The following is a 21,815-nucleotide window of genomic DNA, read 5'->3' on the forward strand; positions in this document are numbered from 1 at the left end:
GTACATAAAGCGTGTTGAAGAAAGTATCTTTATAACACTACATTGAAGCTTTAATCTTTGCAATTCAATACACAATTCGTTTATACAACAATTATGATACAAAAACATATTTAATCTTATATTCATTCCATTCTAAAGTATTGCTAAGAAAAAATACTATAGAATTTGATTTATAATTCTAGCACATACTTCCTATGCGAAATATTGACAGCAAAACGTTAGTTGTTAACTAAAGTTAGAGAACAATCTTCATACTGGTTGCTAAAATAGGCAAATTGACCAATAAAGCAATTAACACATATCTTCAGGCATTATCTAAATACAGAGCTACATCCAGTAGCAATAATTTACATTAATAATTGTGACATGAAGCAAACATTCTTCTGTTTCGCTCGATTTTCTAAGAAGTTTAAGAGAAATTTCCCATCAGTTTTAACGTAATAAATTGTACTGTTCTAACACGCCACTAACGAACTATTATTTTAAACTTCCTTAAACCCCTGCTATCGGCATTTCTCAGCAGACAATATCCCCTCTTACCTTTGTTCCTTCTCTCCTTCATGCGATTTACACCATCTCCCTAAGATTTTGACGTATTTCCGTACCTACTGCCCAGTTTACAAAACGAACCACGCTCTGGAAATAATCCATCGGTGCAACTTTTTAGTGCAAAAGGTAAACCTGCCTTTACGGATATCACCCCGGCAAATGGTATCCCACGTCCATGGCACCGGTAAACAATAGCCTGTGCCTGCCGAACCTGAAGCTATGCAATAATGCCTTTCATAAACCAAAGTATTCTTGCAGGCTCATGATAAGATATTGCTTTTCTAGCCGAACGGAACCAGTGGCTTTCATTTAACTTTGCAAGAAAATACTCATCCCTCAGCTCGAAACATCAAGTTGTAGTTCCGAATGAAACGTAGGAGCAAGGATTACTCTTTGTGGTTCTAGCACCACCCCGTTGCTCAGACGGTTGATGCATTCCACTGGCCGAGAAGAAGATATTTGGCCAGCAGCAGTTGCTGCCCTGATGAGGGGAAAACGAACGGCCGGGTAGAACAATGCCTGCAGTCACGTGCCAGGCTTTCGCCAGCAACGTTTCACTCCGCTTCTTGCCTGTAACCGAGCAATAAAAAAATAATTCCACTACAAATCCTTCGTAACTGATTTCAAAGTAATTGCGCCCGGCAGTACCTTCACGTTCGCCAGATGTTTGCTTGGGAGCTAAATTAATAACCTTTCCACAGCCATGGGAAAATGTGTGCGAGCAAAGCTAAACAGACTGATGAATGGCACATTTCGCTGTTTCGGAATGTGTTTCCCTCGGATTGCTTCCTAGAAAACTAAAGTACACGAGACCATGCCTAGACACGGACACTAAAACCCTTCACAAACCTACGTAAAATGATTTGTTGAGCATCCCGTTCGATCAAAGGTATTAGCATCGATGGTGTGAGCTTTTCCTGATCGATTTTCCCTTCTTTCCTATTGTTCGACACACTGTGCCAAAAGTAAATTAATGCAATTTATGAGGATTAATGATACGCCAAACAAAACAAAAAAGGATAAACCGTCTTATGACTGACGAACGCACACATGATCAAACGCCCACTTATTTCAGGAGAAGTTGGGAACAATTGATTACAAATTATGAACACAGAACCGTAGCATGATTGGATCAATCGCTTGTCATTACTCAAAACGATCGACTTTCCTATCCATTCATTACTGATTGGTAATGGTAGAAAAAAACGAGGGAAAATTTCGTTTCGGTATGATGATTTTCCTCTGATGTAACTTTTCATCTGACCACTCAGAATTCATTGTTACGATCCAAGTACGACTGTCATCGATCAATCATCGTGCATTAAACATTAATGTGGCTGCTCCTATCAAAATCGCACAGGTGCACCAAGCTAGACAAACGACAAAGCGGAAGAGATTTATTGATACATCAAGCATTTCCAAATAAGTCTTCCGTGTTTTTGAGGATAGACAAACACAAATGGAGTCCGTGAGACAACAATTGACCACTATTTATTCATCGCAGCAACACTAACAACAACCATAACAGGAACCATTCTCCTGCAGCCATGGCAAATAAGAGCCGAATTACGAACGAGCAGGGCGCAATCATTTCGGCTCACAACCGTTCTGTGCTGTTTGGACTGAGAATCTGCAAACATGCTGGCTGGTCAGCCGAGTCGGCCCATTGCTCGTTGCTTCAGGGCGCAACGAGCGTTTTTGAAACTTGTTTTAAATAAACAGGCAAAGAACAAGCGGGAAAAGTAATTGCCAACGCTGATCCATCCTGACTGTGGCCCAGCAGCACTGTCAACTTCGCATGGTTTTAAGGCAGAGATTCCTGGGCAAATATTTCGACGGTAGTAGTTAGTTGTCGACGCTGATCTCTGATGTTGAGATGACTTGACCTGCTTTACAGGAGGAGCAGCAGTAAAAGCGACAAGAAACTGGAACTGAGGAATGGAGCCACAAGCCGGGCGGAAGATGTTGCTTCTTTGCAAACAATTACCATGAGAGAAGCGTGTCGTGTATTGTTCGCAAGCCAAGAAGTTACCTAGAACTTACATCTTTTTTTTTTTCTCTCCTGGAAACCGTGAGCCTGTCAAGGCCAACCGTTATCTTCCGTTTAAGAAACTCATTTGAAATTCCATTTGACAAATTTATTATAAGCGAGCAAGAGAGAGGTAATTTTATGCGCCACATTCAATACATTCTCGTCAGCAAGCTGCTTTTCATCACTGGAGAGGGATATTTCAAGTCTGGTCTGGATGTTTTGCATTCTTTTTATACTAAGCAGGAATCCCTCTCATAGTTACAGCTACAGTTACAGCCGGTAAGTATGCCGCTTGAGTGTTTATTTATCCTTTTCGATCGGATTATTTTCCACTCGGTACATTTTCAAGATGGTGAAATAATCCTAACAACGTTTGTTCTTGTTTTCTCGGCTTACAATGGATCGGATCACCTTCCTGCTAATCAACGGATAATCTTAAATATCTTTCCTTGCATGCGCCTGACATGTCTCGGCCGATCGAACTACAATCCAACTACTATTTCCATGCGTATTGAACGGTACAAGACAAACTTTTGCAACCTCATTCTAGTTGTACCAGCTACCAGCAGATTATCCTTTTACCCTTCTGGAGAACACGAATTAATAGTCCCTTTTCCATCATCCGAGTGTGTCTGGTTTGGATGGGTTCTTTCATTTTTTTTTCTTTCATCATGTTAAACACCGACAATGGCTAACGATCTGGAAGGTCTGCCGGTGCTGAATAGTCGGGCGTATTTTTTTAATCCACTCAATCAAATCGTACTTCAAAACCAACGGAACAGCTCATTAACCAATTCTTTTACAATACATTTCACCTATCAATATGCCGAGATTTTTCCCCCAATTTTGTTCGCGTTGCTTACGGAACTCGATCGCACACGTAAGCGCACAGTTTCCGGGAAATTTTTCGCGATTCATTTCAACGTGTGCAAAATTAAAATTAAACATTTCAGCCAAACGGTGAATAAAAATGCGCCGGTCAGTTAATCTCCATTGCAGCATTATTTCACACCGAGCACATCAATCACATTTACGATGCAAATAAAACGAACAATCTCGTTGCTCTGATGTGTGACAAGCCGGTAGCCGGGAAGATATCATTCAATTTATCAGAACCGATTTCCTCCCATCGAGCCCATGCTGATACACTACTGCTGACCGGTAGAATGTTTTACCCCTTTATAGCTTTTCAAGCAGCGCAAAAGGCGGGTATCATGGGAGGGAAAAATTGTTAATTAACCAAAGATTCGATCACGCTCCATCTGCCACAATGTGTGCACATTTGGCTGGGTTCGCTTTCCCTGTCTGGCCTGTCCTGACCTGCCTTCCCGCAAAATGTACACTCGTAGCACGGCGCAGTTATTGCCAATTGATTGATTTTATCGTGCCACTCTTCAATCAGCACATAAACCCGGAACGAACGAACCCCGGCTAACGCGTTGCGATGGCGATGCTGGAAGATGCTGATGGATGAACTTTACCGCCTCATACCATCAGCCGAACGGCCTAGCTAGAGTATGATATGATCGAGTGCAGTACAAGAGGATCCAGTCAAGAAAATATCTTCACGCGGTAAAACCGTGGGACGGGGGAGGCACGGGCGAAAGACGATGTGCGGCTAATTGATTCAATTATCTCCATGGTGAAAGGATTTCGGAACTGTTCGCCGTTAGAGGGCTTCCACGGGCTTGAGGGCATGAAAAGCTAATTGTTAGAAATGGACACCAACATCATCGTGTATTGTCGTGTGCGCTTAACACATTGACACACAGCGTCGTATCGAAACGAGTCTCTTTCTACTGCAAGCCCTATCGCTCGATTGAATATTTTGATTGAAAATCTAACCAGTGTGTCCATCAAATTAACTTTTCTAGTAGAAAATATTGTTCATATACTGTAGCGCCGTCAATCAAACGTTCTGTTTTTTGAAAACATTGCTGATATGGCTTATTGGCTTCTGTTTTAAAAAGTAAAAAGATAGCAGTGAAATGCATTAAACAGGATGGGTCTTTTGGAAAGCTGCAAAAGAAAAACATTAAACTCAGCTGACTGTAAAAGCTTTTTAAGACTAAAGAGAACACCAAAACACTACTCAGATGCATTAAAAACTCGTAAAATGTTTCTCTTTTTACGACGAAAGTTCACAAGTCCCTGTATTAACTATGCAATGAGGTAATGGATGTGGGTTTTTACGATGAGAACCTGCTGCTTGCTTGTACTTTCCTGTGAGGTTGCTTTGAATTCTTATGAATTTCTTCTTAAATTAGAAGTAACAGACGGGTGGAAAATTATGTTTTTTTTCCGCAATGGACATTATTGTACAGATCTACCCTTGGTCCACATCACATACACTCTGACACGCGTCTAGCATAACTCCATCACGTACAAAAGACATACGACCCTTTACTGTGAGTGTTCAGTACGATTACCAACAACAAGTTTTCGAAAATGACGAGAAAAAAAAGACAGCTTCAAAAAGCAAACAGGAAAGCAAAGCGCCGTCTCCGAACGTTCATCCTGCATCGTCACACATCCACATCCATGTTAAGCTTGTTTGCATCCGAGCGTGTAAAATGTTTAAACCAACCACCGTCGCATGCACGTGACACAACTCCCCACCAAAGCAAAGCTGCACCCACTGGAAAGGTCCCGGAAGGAATTTAAAATTTATGAAATTTCACCACCGTAACAGCAATAAGCGCTTTTAGGCAGGCAAGTCGTTTTGCCCAAAGCAGAATCGTTTGCCGTGGGTGGTAACGTGTCACGGGCACACGCTAGCTCGGTGAGAACTGGCGGGTTCGGTTTATGTGTAACGTTAGCCATGATTATGATCCATTATGGAGCAGCAACTTCAGCAAATCGGGGAAAAGAAGCAGCAAGTGACGATTGATGCCTTCGACAAGCACATGTAGCGGGGTTGCGGAGAAGAGAGATAGAGAGAAAGAGAGCAGAAGTATCGCTTCAACGCCAAAGTAAAAGCGCCTAATTGAATCCTGTACCTTGCCGGAGGTTCTTGGAAGAACTTCTTCCACCACACCACGGCAGAGGGGGGGGGGGCGCGGCCGGGAGGATCTGCCGAAACAAATTAATTATCCCTTTAATTGGAGAGATTGGTTTGGGCCCGCAAGGGAACCAGTGTTTCTTGCAGTGTTTTTGTGTTTTTGTGCTGTGCCACGAGTGAAAAAGGTTCGCACTGTGATTTAGCGCCTTCGGGAGGTAGGTTATGCATGGAAGGAAAATGTACGAATTCGTGTACACCATTTTCGTCGAATCTGAATCAGATTGCCATCATGTGCTGTGGACTAGGTTTTGTAATTGTTTATGATTTTGGTGCTAAGCGTAAATGAATCGTAAAATGATTGTCTTTCTTAGCGGCAGAATGTTAACAAATCGTAATATCAATTGCTCATTTATTAATTGTGAGTAGTGTAAGGTAGTATTGATTTAACCTAACAAACATTTGATTAAACTAGAGGATAATTCGATAATTCTTTTCACTGGAACAAGTGAAAGCTTGAGCCATAGTCCGAAGAAAAGATGTAGGTCTTTGCATTCCCTGAAGTGGAACATAAACATTGCGTCACGGAAAGGATCGCTCGGCTCTCGAGAAAAACTGTTTCGCACAATAAAACACACGCAACATTTCCCAAAGCAAACCATTGACATCACAGCAGAAGCAGCAGCAGCAACAGCAGCAGACAACGAGTAGGCATGAACATGACACTTTTTCTCATTAACATCGCTCCAAGTAACATTCCTGCTAAATCTTTCGACCATAAAAGTAAACACACTGAAACGGCAGGATGCAGACGGTGTGGATGGAGATTAACCAGCAAGAAGAAAAAAAAAAGGACCCGCTCCACGATAACCAAGAAGCCGTGTTCGAGCTAACCAGCCAACTTTATCGTATGTATGTCTTTCATTTCCAGCGACTTAACGATCTATGTTTCGGGCAGCAAACAAACCATCAAGACATCCAATCTCCATCCTCAAACGTTGTTTGACTGCCCCACCCGGCAGCGGTTCCGAGGCAACGAAAATAATTAGCAGTCATCAAACTGGGCTTCGTCAAATATTGACCGACCAGACGTCGTCCCGTGATCGCCCTTGCAAGGTGGCCAGAGAAAGCCGCCTCGAGACATAACGATAACACGTAGCAAAAATGCACGAGCAACAGCGAACGAAATTGTGCGAAAATTTTCAATTTTTCCTTCGTGGGTCGGCACCGGAAAAAGCGGGTTATATGCACGGCGAATGCAATGTAACAGTTCTCGAACCGATCCAACCGAAAGCGTATCATTTGGTCATCGTGCAAGTGAAATATTAGAACCATTGAGCGGACAAAAGCTGGGTGCAAGAAGAAATACCAATCGATGCTGATATCGGCGCAGCCAGGCGAGTAAACAGGCAATCGTGTATTTTGTTTTTCCTTTAGTAGTATCGTCATCGAAAAACCCACAACGTCCCCGAACGTACGGAACACTTTTGGGAAATTTGTTGGCGTTGTTTACGACACCGATCCCGTTACAAACAAACCTTCGTTGATCGTTTCCGATACGCTAAACAAAAATATATAAAAAAAAGGTGCAAGCGGTAAGAGTGGACCAACGATAAAGTTATTTATTTTACACCGCAACATAGCGTGTGCTGTAAAACAAAATGGTGTTCTCGCTGGTCAAATTCGCTGACACGAAACAAAACGCTAGGGCTGTGTGGAAATTTCTTTCGGGAAATCTGAACCATACGAGACATTTGGGTGGTTTGGTTTTTATTTTCTCTCCCACACTTCCGTAAGCAGTGCAGAAATCGGAAAATGCACAACATAAATTAAACCATGTGGTCATTGGTTTTAAACATAGATCTTCAATCGTCCTAGTTTTCAGCGATGTTTTCCTTTGTGTATGCCATTTTTTTGCATGAGTGTAAACGAAGGACGAAAGAAATTTATTGTATTGAAATAGAAAAAGTAGATAAAACCCATTAAATTTCATTAACTTAACCCAAGCTTAAAATGTTTCAAACAAAACATTTTCTTTATGGTCAATAAGGATGACAGAGGTGTACATAAACTCCCCTGATAAAGAAGGTTGGGAATTGATTATTGAATTTTTGTTTAGGTTATTTATAAAATTTGAAATCGCAATAATAAATTTCAATATCTCTTGCTCCTGCGAAGGTTTTGAAAAAAGCACTAGAGTGCTTCAGATGCACTAAATGGGGTCCTAAAGAACTCTTTTATATTGAACTAGTAAAAGATATCCAGAACATGGAATTTCTTTTAATGACACACTTTGGTGCTGTCAGTTAAATTTCAAGTGGACGAACCTAATCGGCAAATATTGAAGTATGAGTTCGGTTCTTGAGCTAATTAATGCCTAATTTTTTTTTATAAAACAAAACGCTTTATTAGAAAAAAAAACATAAAAAACCTTGAATTCTAGTTTACAATTTAAAGAAAACAAAAACTGGATATGAGAATCAACTACAATGGTTACAATGAACATTAAAGGACTTCTACATCAATCACAGCATTGTTGTTTCCAACAATGTGGATGTTGTAGTTAGCAAACAAACGTAGGATTGGGATCCGCTTACTTTTACTAACATTTGTTAGGACAGGTAAGGCCTAATATCAAATATGATTCTTCTTCTTAGCTTAACGACCTCTCCTAAGGTCATGCCGGGAATCGAAATGGAATGGCTTACTAGACTGCTGATACCACGTAGTTCGTTAGTCAATCCTCACTACGGGGGGACGGTCCGGGTGGGATTTGAACCCCAGTCCTGCCGTTTAAAGATCGGCGCCGCTGTCGCCTACACCACCGGGCCGCCGTAAATAGCAACGCTGGATGACCCGCATATGACCGTAGAGGCTTAGTCGTTAAGCCAATAAGAAGAAGTAGAACGTCGTTAACTCCCCTATGGAGTTCGATGAAATTTTGGCTGTACCATTAAACCAAAAAACCATTTTAATTTTAAACATTTTAAACCAAGAGCTGTATCGCAAAACCGCTTGTAGAAAATTAAAGTTTAATGTTCTCAATTTCACGTTAACTTCAGTGGTTAGAATTTGTTAAATCTCACATTCCACACACGTAGTGAGATTATCTGATGGCAGTTGAGTCTTTTCAGGTTTAGTAATATGAAGAATTTTTTGTTAGCTTGCTCTTGATAAATAAGAAACTGTGAAAGCACCTTTTCCTAGCCAGTTTCTTGTATAATTTTACAGTTTAAAAAATAAACTATTATTCAAATTTTACGTGCGTTGAGAATAGTTTTTAAATTTCCTTTACAATCTCTAGAAAGGAAGCATTTAAAACATGTACTAGTTATGTTATTAAAATCGTAATTAACGAAAGCTTGGCTTGCTAACTGAGTTCTTCTTGATTGCTGTAGCACAGTACTATCGCATTTGGCCTTCCATATGCTTTTATCTGGCATACTGATCGTTCAATGAACGCGAGAAATACTCATATGTTTACACGTAAAACCATTCTTACCATTACGCTACATGAAATTCCAAACAACACATAAAGGATAGAAAATATGAGCATATTTCCTCCTTCAAAGTGATTGAATTTTGAAACGATTTCTTTCAGCAGCTTTCACCAGCAGCCATCAAAGCGATCATCAAACGAAACATGATATTCATAAACATTCGTATAAACATTCCCAGTACTTGTAAAACTCATTTCCTCGCTAGATATTTCTCTGCATCGTTAGAAGTTCGTTTAAACGCTACGAGAAAATAGGAAGACTGGTATGCTGCTATCCATCCTCATAACATTTTCCGGCGTCCTCGCGCACAGATGTTCGTTTTCCAAATTACAGTAAATGAATAGAAAATTGGTTGTTTTGGTTGTGGTTGTGATGTGTGTGTGTTTTTTTAGCTAACCATCCACGAATACGCTAAAACATAATCCAATCCGAACAAAAAAAAAACCTCCGATTGGGCACACACCGCGTACACAAATGGAACATGTCAGAATAGATTAATTAGATGCTCCATAAACAGTTCAACCTCGAAACGAGTTGAAGACGCGGCGTAGGTTCACGTTTTTCTGCCCTTCATTCCCCTTCTGTTTCTGGTTAAAGTCTCATTAACAAGGGTTACATTATGATCCTCAAAGCGGACAGCTTTACCTAAATATTTACAGTGCTTCTTTAAGGTTCTCGTGCGTAACCTTAGAGCCAGTTCATGTGTAGTTCATGTCCATTTGCAAGGGCTGAAAGTGAGGCAGCAATTTGGCAAATTGACACGGACTCTGGTAAGTCGATTGTGTGATTTCCTTTCAAGGAACAACCGACCGAACACGAACCAGACTGTTCGTAGCAACTCCGCATCCTACGTTCATTTATCAAATTAAATCATCTTCACTGGACTGTACCGGCACGAATCAGTGCCAATCCGTGTCTACTCGAACCCGCATGATCATACCTCTAATTAACTTATACAGCAACGGCAGCTCACACAGGATATCTCTCTTTTGAAGCGTCACTAACATGCTTCGCACATTTGCTGTCAAACTATTAAACAACAGTTAACGCAGCACACACCCAGGCGTTTTGGTTCAAATTGTCTCCTGGTGTCCTGGTACCATATTAATCACGTCTTTCCCTCTTTCCCTTCCTCCTTGTTCGGTTCCACTCGAGTGCACAGTAATCGTAGCCAACACCCACACGACATGATCACGAACGATCGTTCCTACAAACAATGGTAACGCATAAAACGCCCATGTTTAGCGCCCACACGGCTAGACCAACTCGACCGGACGGGCGGACGCCACCAACATCAATAATTCGTCATTTGATGTAATCTTAATGGGGCTTTCCTGTTGACTTCCTGTCCGCGAGACACACTTTCGCTTGCTCTACAAACCAAGCCACCAGTCACCAGTCACAACATCGAGACCGATTTTCGAAGGCTGGCTTCGTTGTTGGCCTGTAATTAAAATCGTATTAATAAAACATTTTATCACCTCGTACAAGCGGCTCGCGCTCGTGAGCAGAAGAAAGAAAGTCGAAACGATACGTTGCGTAAAAAAAAAAACACTTTGTGGAAATGGATGAATACTAATAGCAGTGAACACTGCCTACCAGACTCAACTACACGTGAGAAAATGCCGTTGTAAATATGTTTTCCCTTTCGATGAGTCCATTTCACCATTCAAGCTCGAGCCTGCTTCCACGGTGTCGAAATGTAAATTTCTCCCTCCTATCAATTATGCATCGTTTTACGACGAAAGTGCCAGCTTTTTACCACAATGCTTCCAATTCCTTCGCTAACCGGCAAAAGGGGCCTGCTTCGTCAAAAGGAATGTTTGATTTTTGCTTCGCTTAAGCACCTCCCGCTGCTAGGCGTTAAGTGTGTAAGCGCGGTTGCTCTTGCGAACGCCGGCTAACGGTAGCACTTAATCATCACGATACTACGGCGAACACAGGTGACAATCGTGCTAAAATGCTATGCTAGACGGTTATGAGATCGGAGGCGAAAGCAATAAGCAGGAGTAGAATGGCTCAACGTTGCCTCGTTATGCGATACTAGGCGCCTCCATCAACATGGTAGCTAACTGGTTGGCTGTTTTGAAATATCCCAAGATTAGCAAGCAAGAGCTTTGGAAACTAATTAAAGTTTCATATGAATAGCTGCTGTAAATATGTACATATAATAAAGCATTTACCGTCTCCGTAGCTTTTACTTTTACTACTTGAACAGCTATAATCTTATTAAGCAACCATTTTGTCTTCTAACGTATACGCGTTACATCGAATCGATTATACACGTATGCGCCGTAGGATTTTGCATTCAATGCACTACACTGCAAGCTTTCTATGCTGCACACGTTTTGTCAATTATGCGAACGAACTCAGGCTCAGTTAAGTACGCATGGCAGTACGCTTCCTACTGTACGGTGTTTTGTCCTCGTTCATCACGTTATTCCAACAATATGGCAATCTTGACAAGCGCCAAACGACATGCAAATACACAAGAATAGTCTCGAGCACAACCAGAACCGAATCTGCATACGACCTATCGAACCACGCATGGAGGCGGCACGGATTGTTCACCGCAACGATTTGATAAATGGCTCGGAGTGTGCTCCCTCTGACTAACGACGAAAAAGGGGACGAAATATGAATTTTAAACACACATGTGTTCTAGGTCGTTTTGTGTGGTTGGATTTAAATATGACACAGGATCGTACTTTTGGTTTTCATGCAAATCAACATTAGCGCGATGCTGATGTTTGGCCCGGAAGTGGTAGATAAGATAAGAAATGGTTTAAAAACGATTTACTGAACAATGCAATTCAGAGATCCAGCTACAATCTCGCGGTAGCTCTTTTTGCTATGGTTTAAATATTTTCAATAAGTTTTTGAAACAAGCGCATCACTTAAAATAGAAACACGTGTTTCAAGCCTAAGATCATTAATTTATATTGCATTTAACAGCTTTCACTTGTCGCGGAGGAAAATAAAAATTTGCGTAGCGTTTTATTCTCGAGCAAAACGTCCATATGTCATCAGGATCCTGCCTATTACTACCGTTATATGACTTTTTTATCAACGTTATTTACTAGCTTGTGCCAGTTTAGTATGAAATTTAATTTTTTTCCAGTTTAGTGGAAAATTATTATTCATAAGTATGATGGCACTTAGTTAGTTAGTAATTTAGTTAGCTAGTTAAGTTTATTTGCATTATTGAAATGTGTTCATACAATATTGGTTTGATAGTTTATAATTGCAGGGTTCAAAGCCAGTTTCACTCCTCATTGGTATATTTACTTAATAGCTAGTTTGCTAGTGTTAATTTCACAATTTATCGTGATTTGAAACTTTTTGTTAAGGGAAAGAATTTTTGGAATTTAAAACCCTTTATAACAATGAAAAACTAGAGCTGTTGGTCCTATTTCCTATCTTTATTCTTCTTCTTGAGATGAGACTTGAATCCCGGTTCTTTTGTATGACCCTAAATGCCCGGCGCCGCTGTCGCCTGCACCACCGGGCCGCTCCATCCTACCCTTAAATCTACTGATTAACTTAGACACGTACTAAATACTAATTTAAAACGATACACCATACTGAACTTCTGACTAACAGTTTCATAATGCAGTTCTCTCAGGATTTCCCACGTGCTGGATGAGCACTAGGCATTGTATGCCGATTTTTGTTTTTCTAATGTTTTGTACATTTTGAGTGAAGAGTATATGTTTTGTACCAAGGAGGGACTTTAAGAATAGCCTTTAAAAATTTGTTTTGCGATCTTTGCAGGGCTAAAGAGTGATATAGGCCCACAAGTTGCACACAACGCACTCACATGCAAGCTCCACAGTCGTTTGTGAACATGGATGAATAGGACATTTTGAAAATAATAAAACTATTGGTTTAAAAAAAATGTAAAAAATCACATTTTAACTAGATTTAATATAATATTAGTAATAAAATAAACTTTCTACTTAAATCGTGTTTAGTTTATCTTTTTTTTTCGTAAAATTAGTCATTTAAAAAGAAAATATGACTCAGAATAGAATTATTTAAATTACAGTATGAACAGGCTCGATTAAATTATTAAATAAGTTAGTGAAATATTTTTCTATAAATAAGTCTTACACATACGCTAGCTTTTGCGACACTGAACAATAATTTCAAATAACTTTCCTCATTTTTATAATGATTTATTTAAATTATATTTGTATGTCCTTCGCATAATGGTCAAAATCTACCGTGATTTTTCACACCAGCTTGCATGAGATGAATCACGTACAACTTGTAGGCCTTTATTATTCTTTAGCCAGAATGAGACCTGAGTACTTAACTGAGTAAGTCCACGACATTCCGTTTCTGGCTATCTTTAAAATCCTACAATTTTGTGAACAATACGGCCTCGGATTTGAAGATTTTTAAGTCGTCAGCAAAACAGACGAAATAATTAGGTGGAAGGACAGTAATGACATCATTGATATACAAAACAAATAACAGTGGACTTAAGACACTTCCTTCAGGTACGCCTGCACCTGAAGGTAACAAAGAAGAAAAGGAATCTTTAAAGGAGCTAACTACGATTACGCAGGACAGAACGGAACCAGGCAAGTAAGGAGGTATGGATGCCAAGACAGGATAATTTAGAAATGAGGAGTGTGTGGGGGATACAATTAAACGCAGATTTTAAATCGGTGTAAACGACATCAACCTGAGAAACCGTATCCAGTTGAGACGAATGGAAAGAGCTAAAACACATTAGGTTAGTGGAAGTTGATCTTTTGGGCATGAATCCATGTTGTTGAGGAATGATGGAAGAACGAGTAACTTACAGAAGATAACAATGGAGAATTGTTTCAAACACTTTGGCTATTGGACATAGTATGGAAATGTCTCGATAATTACCGACTGACGACTTATTGCCGTTTTTAGGTATAGGAATAAGCCAAGCTAGTTTTCACAAGGAAGGAAAAGCGAACTTACACAAAGACAAGAGACAAAGACAAGAATAGTTTTCTAAGAAGAGGTACAAACGTTACATTGCAATTTTGCAAGACTTTTTAGGCGAGTTTAGGGCATTTAGGTCGGATATTTCATCGATGATGCTGGAGAAGTAACTTAATAGATCCACCGGAGTATGAGCATCGTTAGATGATGAGGTTGAGAACAAATCGTCCAGAGGACGAGAAAAATTGCAGGCGAAATGCTCTGCGAAGAGGGAACAGACGTCGGGGGCAATGTCAGCAGATGCAATTCCAAGGGTCATAACAGCAGGAAGTGAGGGAGATTTTGTGGAGTTTTTACAAAGGACCACAACGATTTTGAATGGGAATTGATGTGAAGCCGGCTCATGTAAAGAGAATATCTTCCATGAATTAGGAAAATAGCCAAGTTTAAGTCATCAGTATGACGGCACTAAGCCGTATTCGCTAGTAGAAAATTAAATCATATATAATTTTAATCCAACGTTTCCAGGGTTTTCATACATTTTTGCACAATTTAGTTACGTATTTACTGCTATATATTGCGATAACATTCAACACAAATACTGGAAGAATAAAAACGACTAAACCTACACAAATAATTACTAATCAAAAAACTGTCTAATTCTCTATCACTAAGTCACCGGTAGCTATCACTCAGCATCATTCCCAACATTGTCCCAGCTGTTATGAAAATTAAATTTGCTAATGAATTAAACCTAATCCATCTTTTGTCTAATCCGCGACACACCTTCCAACAATCTGCATTCGCATTATTTACCTAATTATCATTTTAAGTACAAACGCAATATGACCAATAAATTCACGAATCGTAACACATCGAAGCACTGGTGCGGTGTATAATTCATTTCCTCTTATTGTTTCGTTAATAAACGCACTCTACCAACTTCCACTTGCATTTGTACACACATAATGGCGAAATTTCCAGGAACCACAACAAGTGCCAGCTTCATAAACCACTTTACCAAATGTTTGGAAGCGTGCATCAAAAGCAGCGTCAGATTCGACATACTCGACTAAGTGATTACGGGCTTGGTGCGGGGAAGAAGAATGCGGCTACGTCTTATTAGAATTCCGACGATCCAGTAAACACGCCCGCTTACCAACAGCACCGGCAATTATACATAAACTCAAACTATCAAAATACCATTGGCACCAGCGCTGGATTGCTGGCTCATTTACACCACCTCCTAAAGACGTGTGTGCATTGGGCGAAACAACAGCGTCAGATGGGCAATTCCGATTGCTCAGTACATCCAAGGTAACGACGAGTTACGCCGAAACAGTAATCATGAAATTAAACATGAAATTTGTTTATCCTCCCGGAGGCTAATGGTCCCAATGGCAGTGTACGATTTTCACATGATCTTTTGCTGGTGAAGAGGGGGGGGGGGGGGGGAAAGGGGTGTTTGATGTTATCACGAAATTTTCCTCGTTTTTTTCCTGTGTATGTTTGCTTCTGTGAGTTGTGCAAATAGTTTACAAACTAAGTATCCCCAAAAATTCCAGCCCCGTTTGGACAGCACCGAAAGGATCATCACCATTTCGATGTGTTCAGCAATCTGCACGTTCTAGACAAATGGCACGTCCAGTATCATACCAGCAAACGAACACTGAAGGCGGAAACTTGCCCTTTTGGGGTAAGCGTTAGTCAAAACAGTTTACCATTCCACGTACTAGCGCCATTCATCTTCTAGAATACTATTCTGTGTCTTCAATTAAACGCACACACATATACACACAAACACTGAAATACATAAAACGAGGTAATTTGATTCGTATCCCGTGCGTGCTTTTTTAATGGATGATCGTATCGTTATACAATGAATTTGATTTCCCGTTTCCTTGGAACGCTGTTAATAATAACATCCTATGTTTCTTCGATATTTTCTTGTTTTCTTCAAAAGTGTCGTAAATCAGCACGTTCTTAATGGCAACGAAAACAAATTCTCAAAAAGTTTTTATTATTCCGCTAGAACGGCCTGGCCGTATTGCTTACCTCAAACGTTGTTAATGAATAAATCAAGGGTAGCAAGCTCGAAGATAATACTTCAACTTTATTCCTTCAATGTTTTTAATTTTCCTTTATCAGTAAATTAGATTGCGAAACATATATCTTTACTTTGTACCAGGTAAAAGTAAAATTTACAACATTATTTGTTAATAACTCAAAACATTATCATCGTAGAATTAGAAAATAAAATAAATCAAAGAAAAATATTAAACTTTCAATAATAAAACTGGAATAATAATATAAAATACCTCTATATTTTTAGATTTTCTATTTCGTAAACTTAGCTCAATGACCTACTTAGTCACGTCGGCTATCAAATAGACGTATTGATACCACTTAGTTGTACAGTAATTCCCTACTACAAGGGAATGATCGCCCTTACCATCGAATCTGCACAATTTTTAGGTTTTATTTGGTTTGCTCCTATTCCCAAAGTGCAGGCAACTTTGCGGCAACAAAGGGAGGCAACTTCGAAGTCGATAGACAAGGCGGTTAAAGTGTTCAGAATTACCCAGATTTCCCCTTTCCTTTCCTTAACGATCATACTATATGATGACACTCTGCAGCCGTCTCCGGTATCATTTTGTAGCTTTCTTGTCCTTTTAAACTTTTCCTCCAAGACTGTATAAATTTGACTTGAACGAAAGCCAGTTAATGGTATTTCTATACTCTTTCCTTCACTCCAAATGTAAAAATTCAGGAGTAGGCCGTTTCCAAAAAGTTTGATCCTTCTAAACAGATCAACGTGATAGTTCTGATAGTCCGCGGAAAATAATCATGCGTTGATCGAAATGAAAACGGTGTTCTGAGCTCTATACAGCAACTTAAAAAGCTTTAAGATTGTACAGAGGACGTTGGGGACCGGTGACGATCGATGAAACTCCTTATCGAGCTACAACTGAATGATCTGGACAACGAGATTTCTGATGTCGAGGCGTTCCAAGAAGAATGATTAGATAAAACAGTACCTCTTTAAAACCTGAAAGTCAAACTATTGTCTTTAACCTCAAAACCATCTCCATATTCCACAGGCAACTTTTTATTTTAACATGTTTGCTTAACAAGAAAAACAGAAGGAATCCTTAGCATAGCGATGATCAATCAAATCAAATCAAATTGCTTTGAATGTTTCGAAAATCTACGCCTGATCGTCCAAAAACATATCGCTGGTTTGCTCCAACGTTTCCCATTAGGTCTACGAAGGATCGAAGGATCTCATGTCGATGTTCTTCTCTACATGAAGCAACTCATCGATGGAATCTGCTACGGATGCAGCCATTTTAGATTAGATGATGAAGAAACTGTTTCCTTTTGTTGTAGTACCTTTATTCCTAGCTTGAGATGATTTCTCGGCGCCAATCGACACACTACGTCCTCTTCTGCTTTTAAATTCGTCATCCTAATATCGGTGCACCAGTTTAATATCGACGTTTGGAACACCGGTTGACGTATTGAACGCATAACGCCATCAGTAACACTTACTGAGACAAACTTCAAATGCTTTATGGTGATGAAATTGTTTCATCACACACATGTTCAATCCACACAACATTTCTAGCACATTTTAGCTTGCATGGTGACGAAAAAACTCAAACACGCTCACACTCTAGAAAACAAAATTGCATGTTTACAGTAAGCAACCCATTTCGTTTTATGTTAGCCGTGCCTGTTGCCACCGATGTCGTGCTACCCCTTACCGAACGATTTCAAACGGAACTGGCGAGTGTGGTCTTAATTTTCATTTTAACCATTTTATTTACTACCACCGCACTCCTGTAACAGGTGTTTGTATTTTATTAATAAATAATTTATGTCAGCCGCGAGCAAGTTTCACGCCACGGAAACCGAACAGCGTTAAAAGAAATCGGATAAGAAACAAAAACGGAAGCATATGCGGCCGGGTAGAATATGCAAAAAAAAACATAATAAAAATGTTGAAAGAATGAAAAAAAAAAACATCGGCGATATTGCAAAAAGAAAACTAAACCTCCCTCGTTGTGGTTATGTTGTGGAAATTTGCTTAAGCGCCGCATTTACTCATGCAATCGGACAGCCATTATATCGACACGGAGCAGGTGGAAAAGCGTTTTTCTTGCAATGTCCTTACTGTGGAAAGGTGTTCTAGGAGCTAGCGCGTTATGCTTAATGTTGTTTTGACTACTTCGAAACTCCACTCGCTGGGCAGCAGGAACCGTTCGGAAGGAAGCCCAACCGTTGTGCTTATGGGTTGGCAGGGTTGGGAATTAATTAAACAATTGTTCACGCTTTGCCTACGGGTTTTATGGTTTTATGGTGACGAAAGAAATTTTCCACCAGAAGGCGAGATTCGCTTTTTCCCCACACTAGCAAACGATGCATAATGCCAAAACAACTACTTGTTGAAGAAAATGGCACCGAGGGTGTACCTTTGCCGCCCGGGACAAAACGACAAACGAACAGCAATTACGAAGTTTTGCTCGTAAAAAAATAAAAAAAATATTTATAAAGCAACAACTTGCGGCGCAGTGATTTGACGGATTGGGCAAGAAACATAAGAAGAAACATGTTCCAGTTCCTCGTCCTTCCAAAGCACCGACAGCCCATCATTCGCCCCTCCTTTGAAAACGAAATTCAGTGTCAAAGCACCGCAAACTAGTGTACAAGTTTGTCTCCCAAGAAAGTCTGCCATTAGCAACGAAGAGGACCGTGGCACGGTACCATGCCACGAACGATACAGACAAATAAAACGCGTCGAAATAAAATAAACTAACGCCATAAATCAATTCAGCATATGGTGTTGTTGAAAAATTTTCCGCACACTTTTCGCACCCTCAAAGGCGGGAGAAAAATGAAGGTTTGGGAAAAATGGTTCTGCACCATTCATCACCGGTTTCGCTTTTGCCATTACAACCCATATGGTTTGGTAGGAGGTTTTTAGTCTAATTTGAATATTGGGCACCTTCGAACTCCCATCGACGTGAAGGTGCTATAAATCAAACGTTCAGGGAAAATAAATTTATCGTCTTAAAACGAAGATGTTACCGATTTTATCGTCATCCTAAATGCTTATGTTCTAAAGGCAAATGCAAAGAGAAAACAAAAGATGTTATTTTTTATTTAATAGTACGACCTTCCTTACTTGACTAGACAAGCTGCTTATGTGTAGCTGCACACTTAATTCAGTTCAAGCAAGATTTAATATGATCCATAACCTACAATGTGCATGTTGGACTCCACCTCACAGAAGCATGAAATCTGGATGAATCTAGATATAAACCCAAGATCATGCCAGCTCCACCACATCTTCATTGCTTCATATTTACAAAACCTTTCATCAAACACAAATCACCTCTTCCCGAAATGTTACCAAAATATTAATGATCCTCTGCCAGAGCGCACCGGGTCTGGTCGTAATTTTTGATAAACTCGTGGCACTACGTACTGCGCGTCACTGCGCGTCATGGCGTTAAAAAACAGGTGAAGATTTATAAATAAGCGTCGATGCTTTTTTTGTTTTTTGTTTGGTTGTATACATCTTTCCTTCGTTACACTTGACCAACGGTGCAATCACAGCTGCCTGCCTAGAGGTCGAGCGCACGAGCAGAACGGGTAAAAAATCAGCCGTATAAATATATTCGAATGTACGCAACCCTTGTCCCTCAGATACGCAGCTGCCCCGCCTCTGCTTGTAACTTTCCAGTTGGTCAGGCTTTGTGCATGTTTCATCGCAACTCTCAGAAATCGCTTTTTAACGGCTTCATCTGATCGTCACCAGAGCAAAACTACTAGCCAGAAATAAACAAAGAAAAAAACATTGGACAGTTGTCTCACGCTTTTACATGTTCAGGATTTGCATTTCTTTCGCTAATTTTTTTGGGGTAGTTTTATTTTTTTAAATTTTTTTTAACTCATCTTTTCGCACAGAGACGACACTAAGCCCTGCCCCGAGCGCGGAACGCTGACAGTAGCAAGTGCTGCTTCAATCTATGAGCAAAATGAGACACAAAAAGACCAACAAAAAAAACCAACAACAAATGATGAACGATTCTCGTCGTTGTTCGCTTGCTTTAGGACATTCTACATCCAGCTTTATTACAACTTTTATGAATCTTCATTCCCCAAACAAAACAAAAAAATCTTTCCTTTCCCTAGCAGGCAATAAAATATAATCCTGTCCAACAACAGCATGAAAAAGAAAAGCAGTAGACGAATGAAGAAAAACTAAAACAAAACCAACGGCGAACGAAAGATGGAATGAATTCGCATTCCCGCTAATCCTTATTACGGTGAAATTGTAAAGTATAAGTCCACACCCGTAACATAACTCGAGAAAACACAGGCACATCGCCACACACTGCTTCCGGCAAGGAGTGATCCCGAAGCGGAAAACGATTGTTCTGAAGTCATAAATTACAGCTGTCAGATTGCATCGGACAACCATGTCTCTTATCGCTTGTATTGTTTTTTTGCAAACTCCTGTTTGTTTAAAGTAGAACAAATGAAACAGCTGACCAAGAGATTAAGAGATCGGATCGGTAGAAATTTATTGTATCAAAAAATATGAGCTTTTTTCAACATTCAAAATATATAATTTTCCTCGAAATTTACATTGTTAACATGAAGCAAATAAATAAATTACTTTAAATAATTTAATAACCGAGTATGCCCGGGATAAGGCAAAGAATAAGGAGGAAATGCCTTATCAATATGCGAAAACCTATTCAACACAAGCGGTGTTGACAATACGGCACTGGACCGTCATAATTAATTATAAATAAAATTTAATAAGTTTATTATTATTTTATTAATGTTTCCATAACACAACAGTCTAAAGAGCGCTTCACTAGAAACGTGGTCAATTGTACTCTCTTTCTCGTTTCTAATTATCTGTGTGACTTTTATAAGGTTCTCTCTGAGCAGTTCTCTATCTCTTTCGCGCTACAAATAGCTAAGCGTGCCGAGCGGTCGCATGGTTAGCGACCACGTGCTGTAGCAATGTTTTGGTTCACTTTTCCAGTTGATAGGGCGCGTATCAAGGGCTCAAATCAAACTGTATTATCTTGCAGCACACGGCTTAGTAAAGTATGCTATGAAATGAACATAAAAACGTCGAAACTTGGCTATAGTTGAATGGTACCGAATGACTCTGCCCTGCGATTGAGCTGCAGGCGCATAAGTGAAATCATGTTTCTGCTCTCTTTTCTTCACTTTAGCATGCGTAAGGCGCACGCACATCGCACAGCCCTACGCGGCACTGTTGTTAACCATCGCTAGAGCGGTATGCTCACTGTGGATCCGGTGAGCGGTGGAAACAGCTGACCGGTTAAGACTGTGCTTCATAGGATCATTTCTATAGGCAAGTTTTCATTTCTACTTCACCGAAAGTAGAGCTTATTCAACCCACGATGATGAGCGGTAGTGGCTGTCCTGGAGCGTGAAACTGTCGGATCTCGGCTTCGTCTCCGACGTGCCGATCTGTACTTGATGATCGTATCCTAATCTGAAGGTCAGACACATTCTGAGTGGTTGTTTTTCGACTAATAATATTATTCACATATCATATGTACAGATAATCAACTCACATCCATAACCCTGGAGCGAATAAAGGTATCGGAATACTAAGTTGTCTCATTGGAAAGATCGATATAGTATAGGCAATACGACGACATACAAACCACAGAAGCAACTTTGTGTAGCAAATATTAAGCATAAATTATTAACATAAATCCACCTATATCTTAAATGTAGCTTTACACAG

General features: G+C 40.0%; 2 protein-coding genes and 1 non-coding gene across 4 annotated transcripts in view; 2 read left to right on the plus strand and 1 right to left on the minus strand.

Moving 5' to 3' along the window:
* Window positions 1-21,815, plus strand: part of LOC126564702 (ATP-dependent RNA helicase me31b) — a 515,322-nt gene that overhangs the window by 138,174 nt on the left and 355,333 nt on the right. The window lies entirely within an intron of this gene.
* LOC126563840 (1-phosphatidylinositol 4,5-bisphosphate phosphodiesterase classes I and II) overlaps window positions 1-21,815 on the minus strand; it is a 79,881-nt gene that overhangs the window by 47,853 nt on the left and 10,213 nt on the right. The gene's annotated exons all lie outside the window — the stretch shown is intronic.
* On the plus strand, window positions 21,383-21,584 carry LOC126566285 (small nucleolar RNA U3). The gene has a single exon (XR_007607344.1). It is a non-coding gene; the product is annotated as a small nucleolar RNA U3 (small nucleolar RNA).

The sequence above is a fragment of the Anopheles maculipalpis genome, chromosome 3RL (genome assembly GCF_943734695.1).
Source record: "Anopheles maculipalpis chromosome 3RL, idAnoMacuDA_375_x, whole genome shotgun sequence".
Lineage (NCBI taxonomy): Eukaryota > Metazoa > Arthropoda > Insecta > Diptera > Culicidae > Anopheles > Anopheles maculipalpis.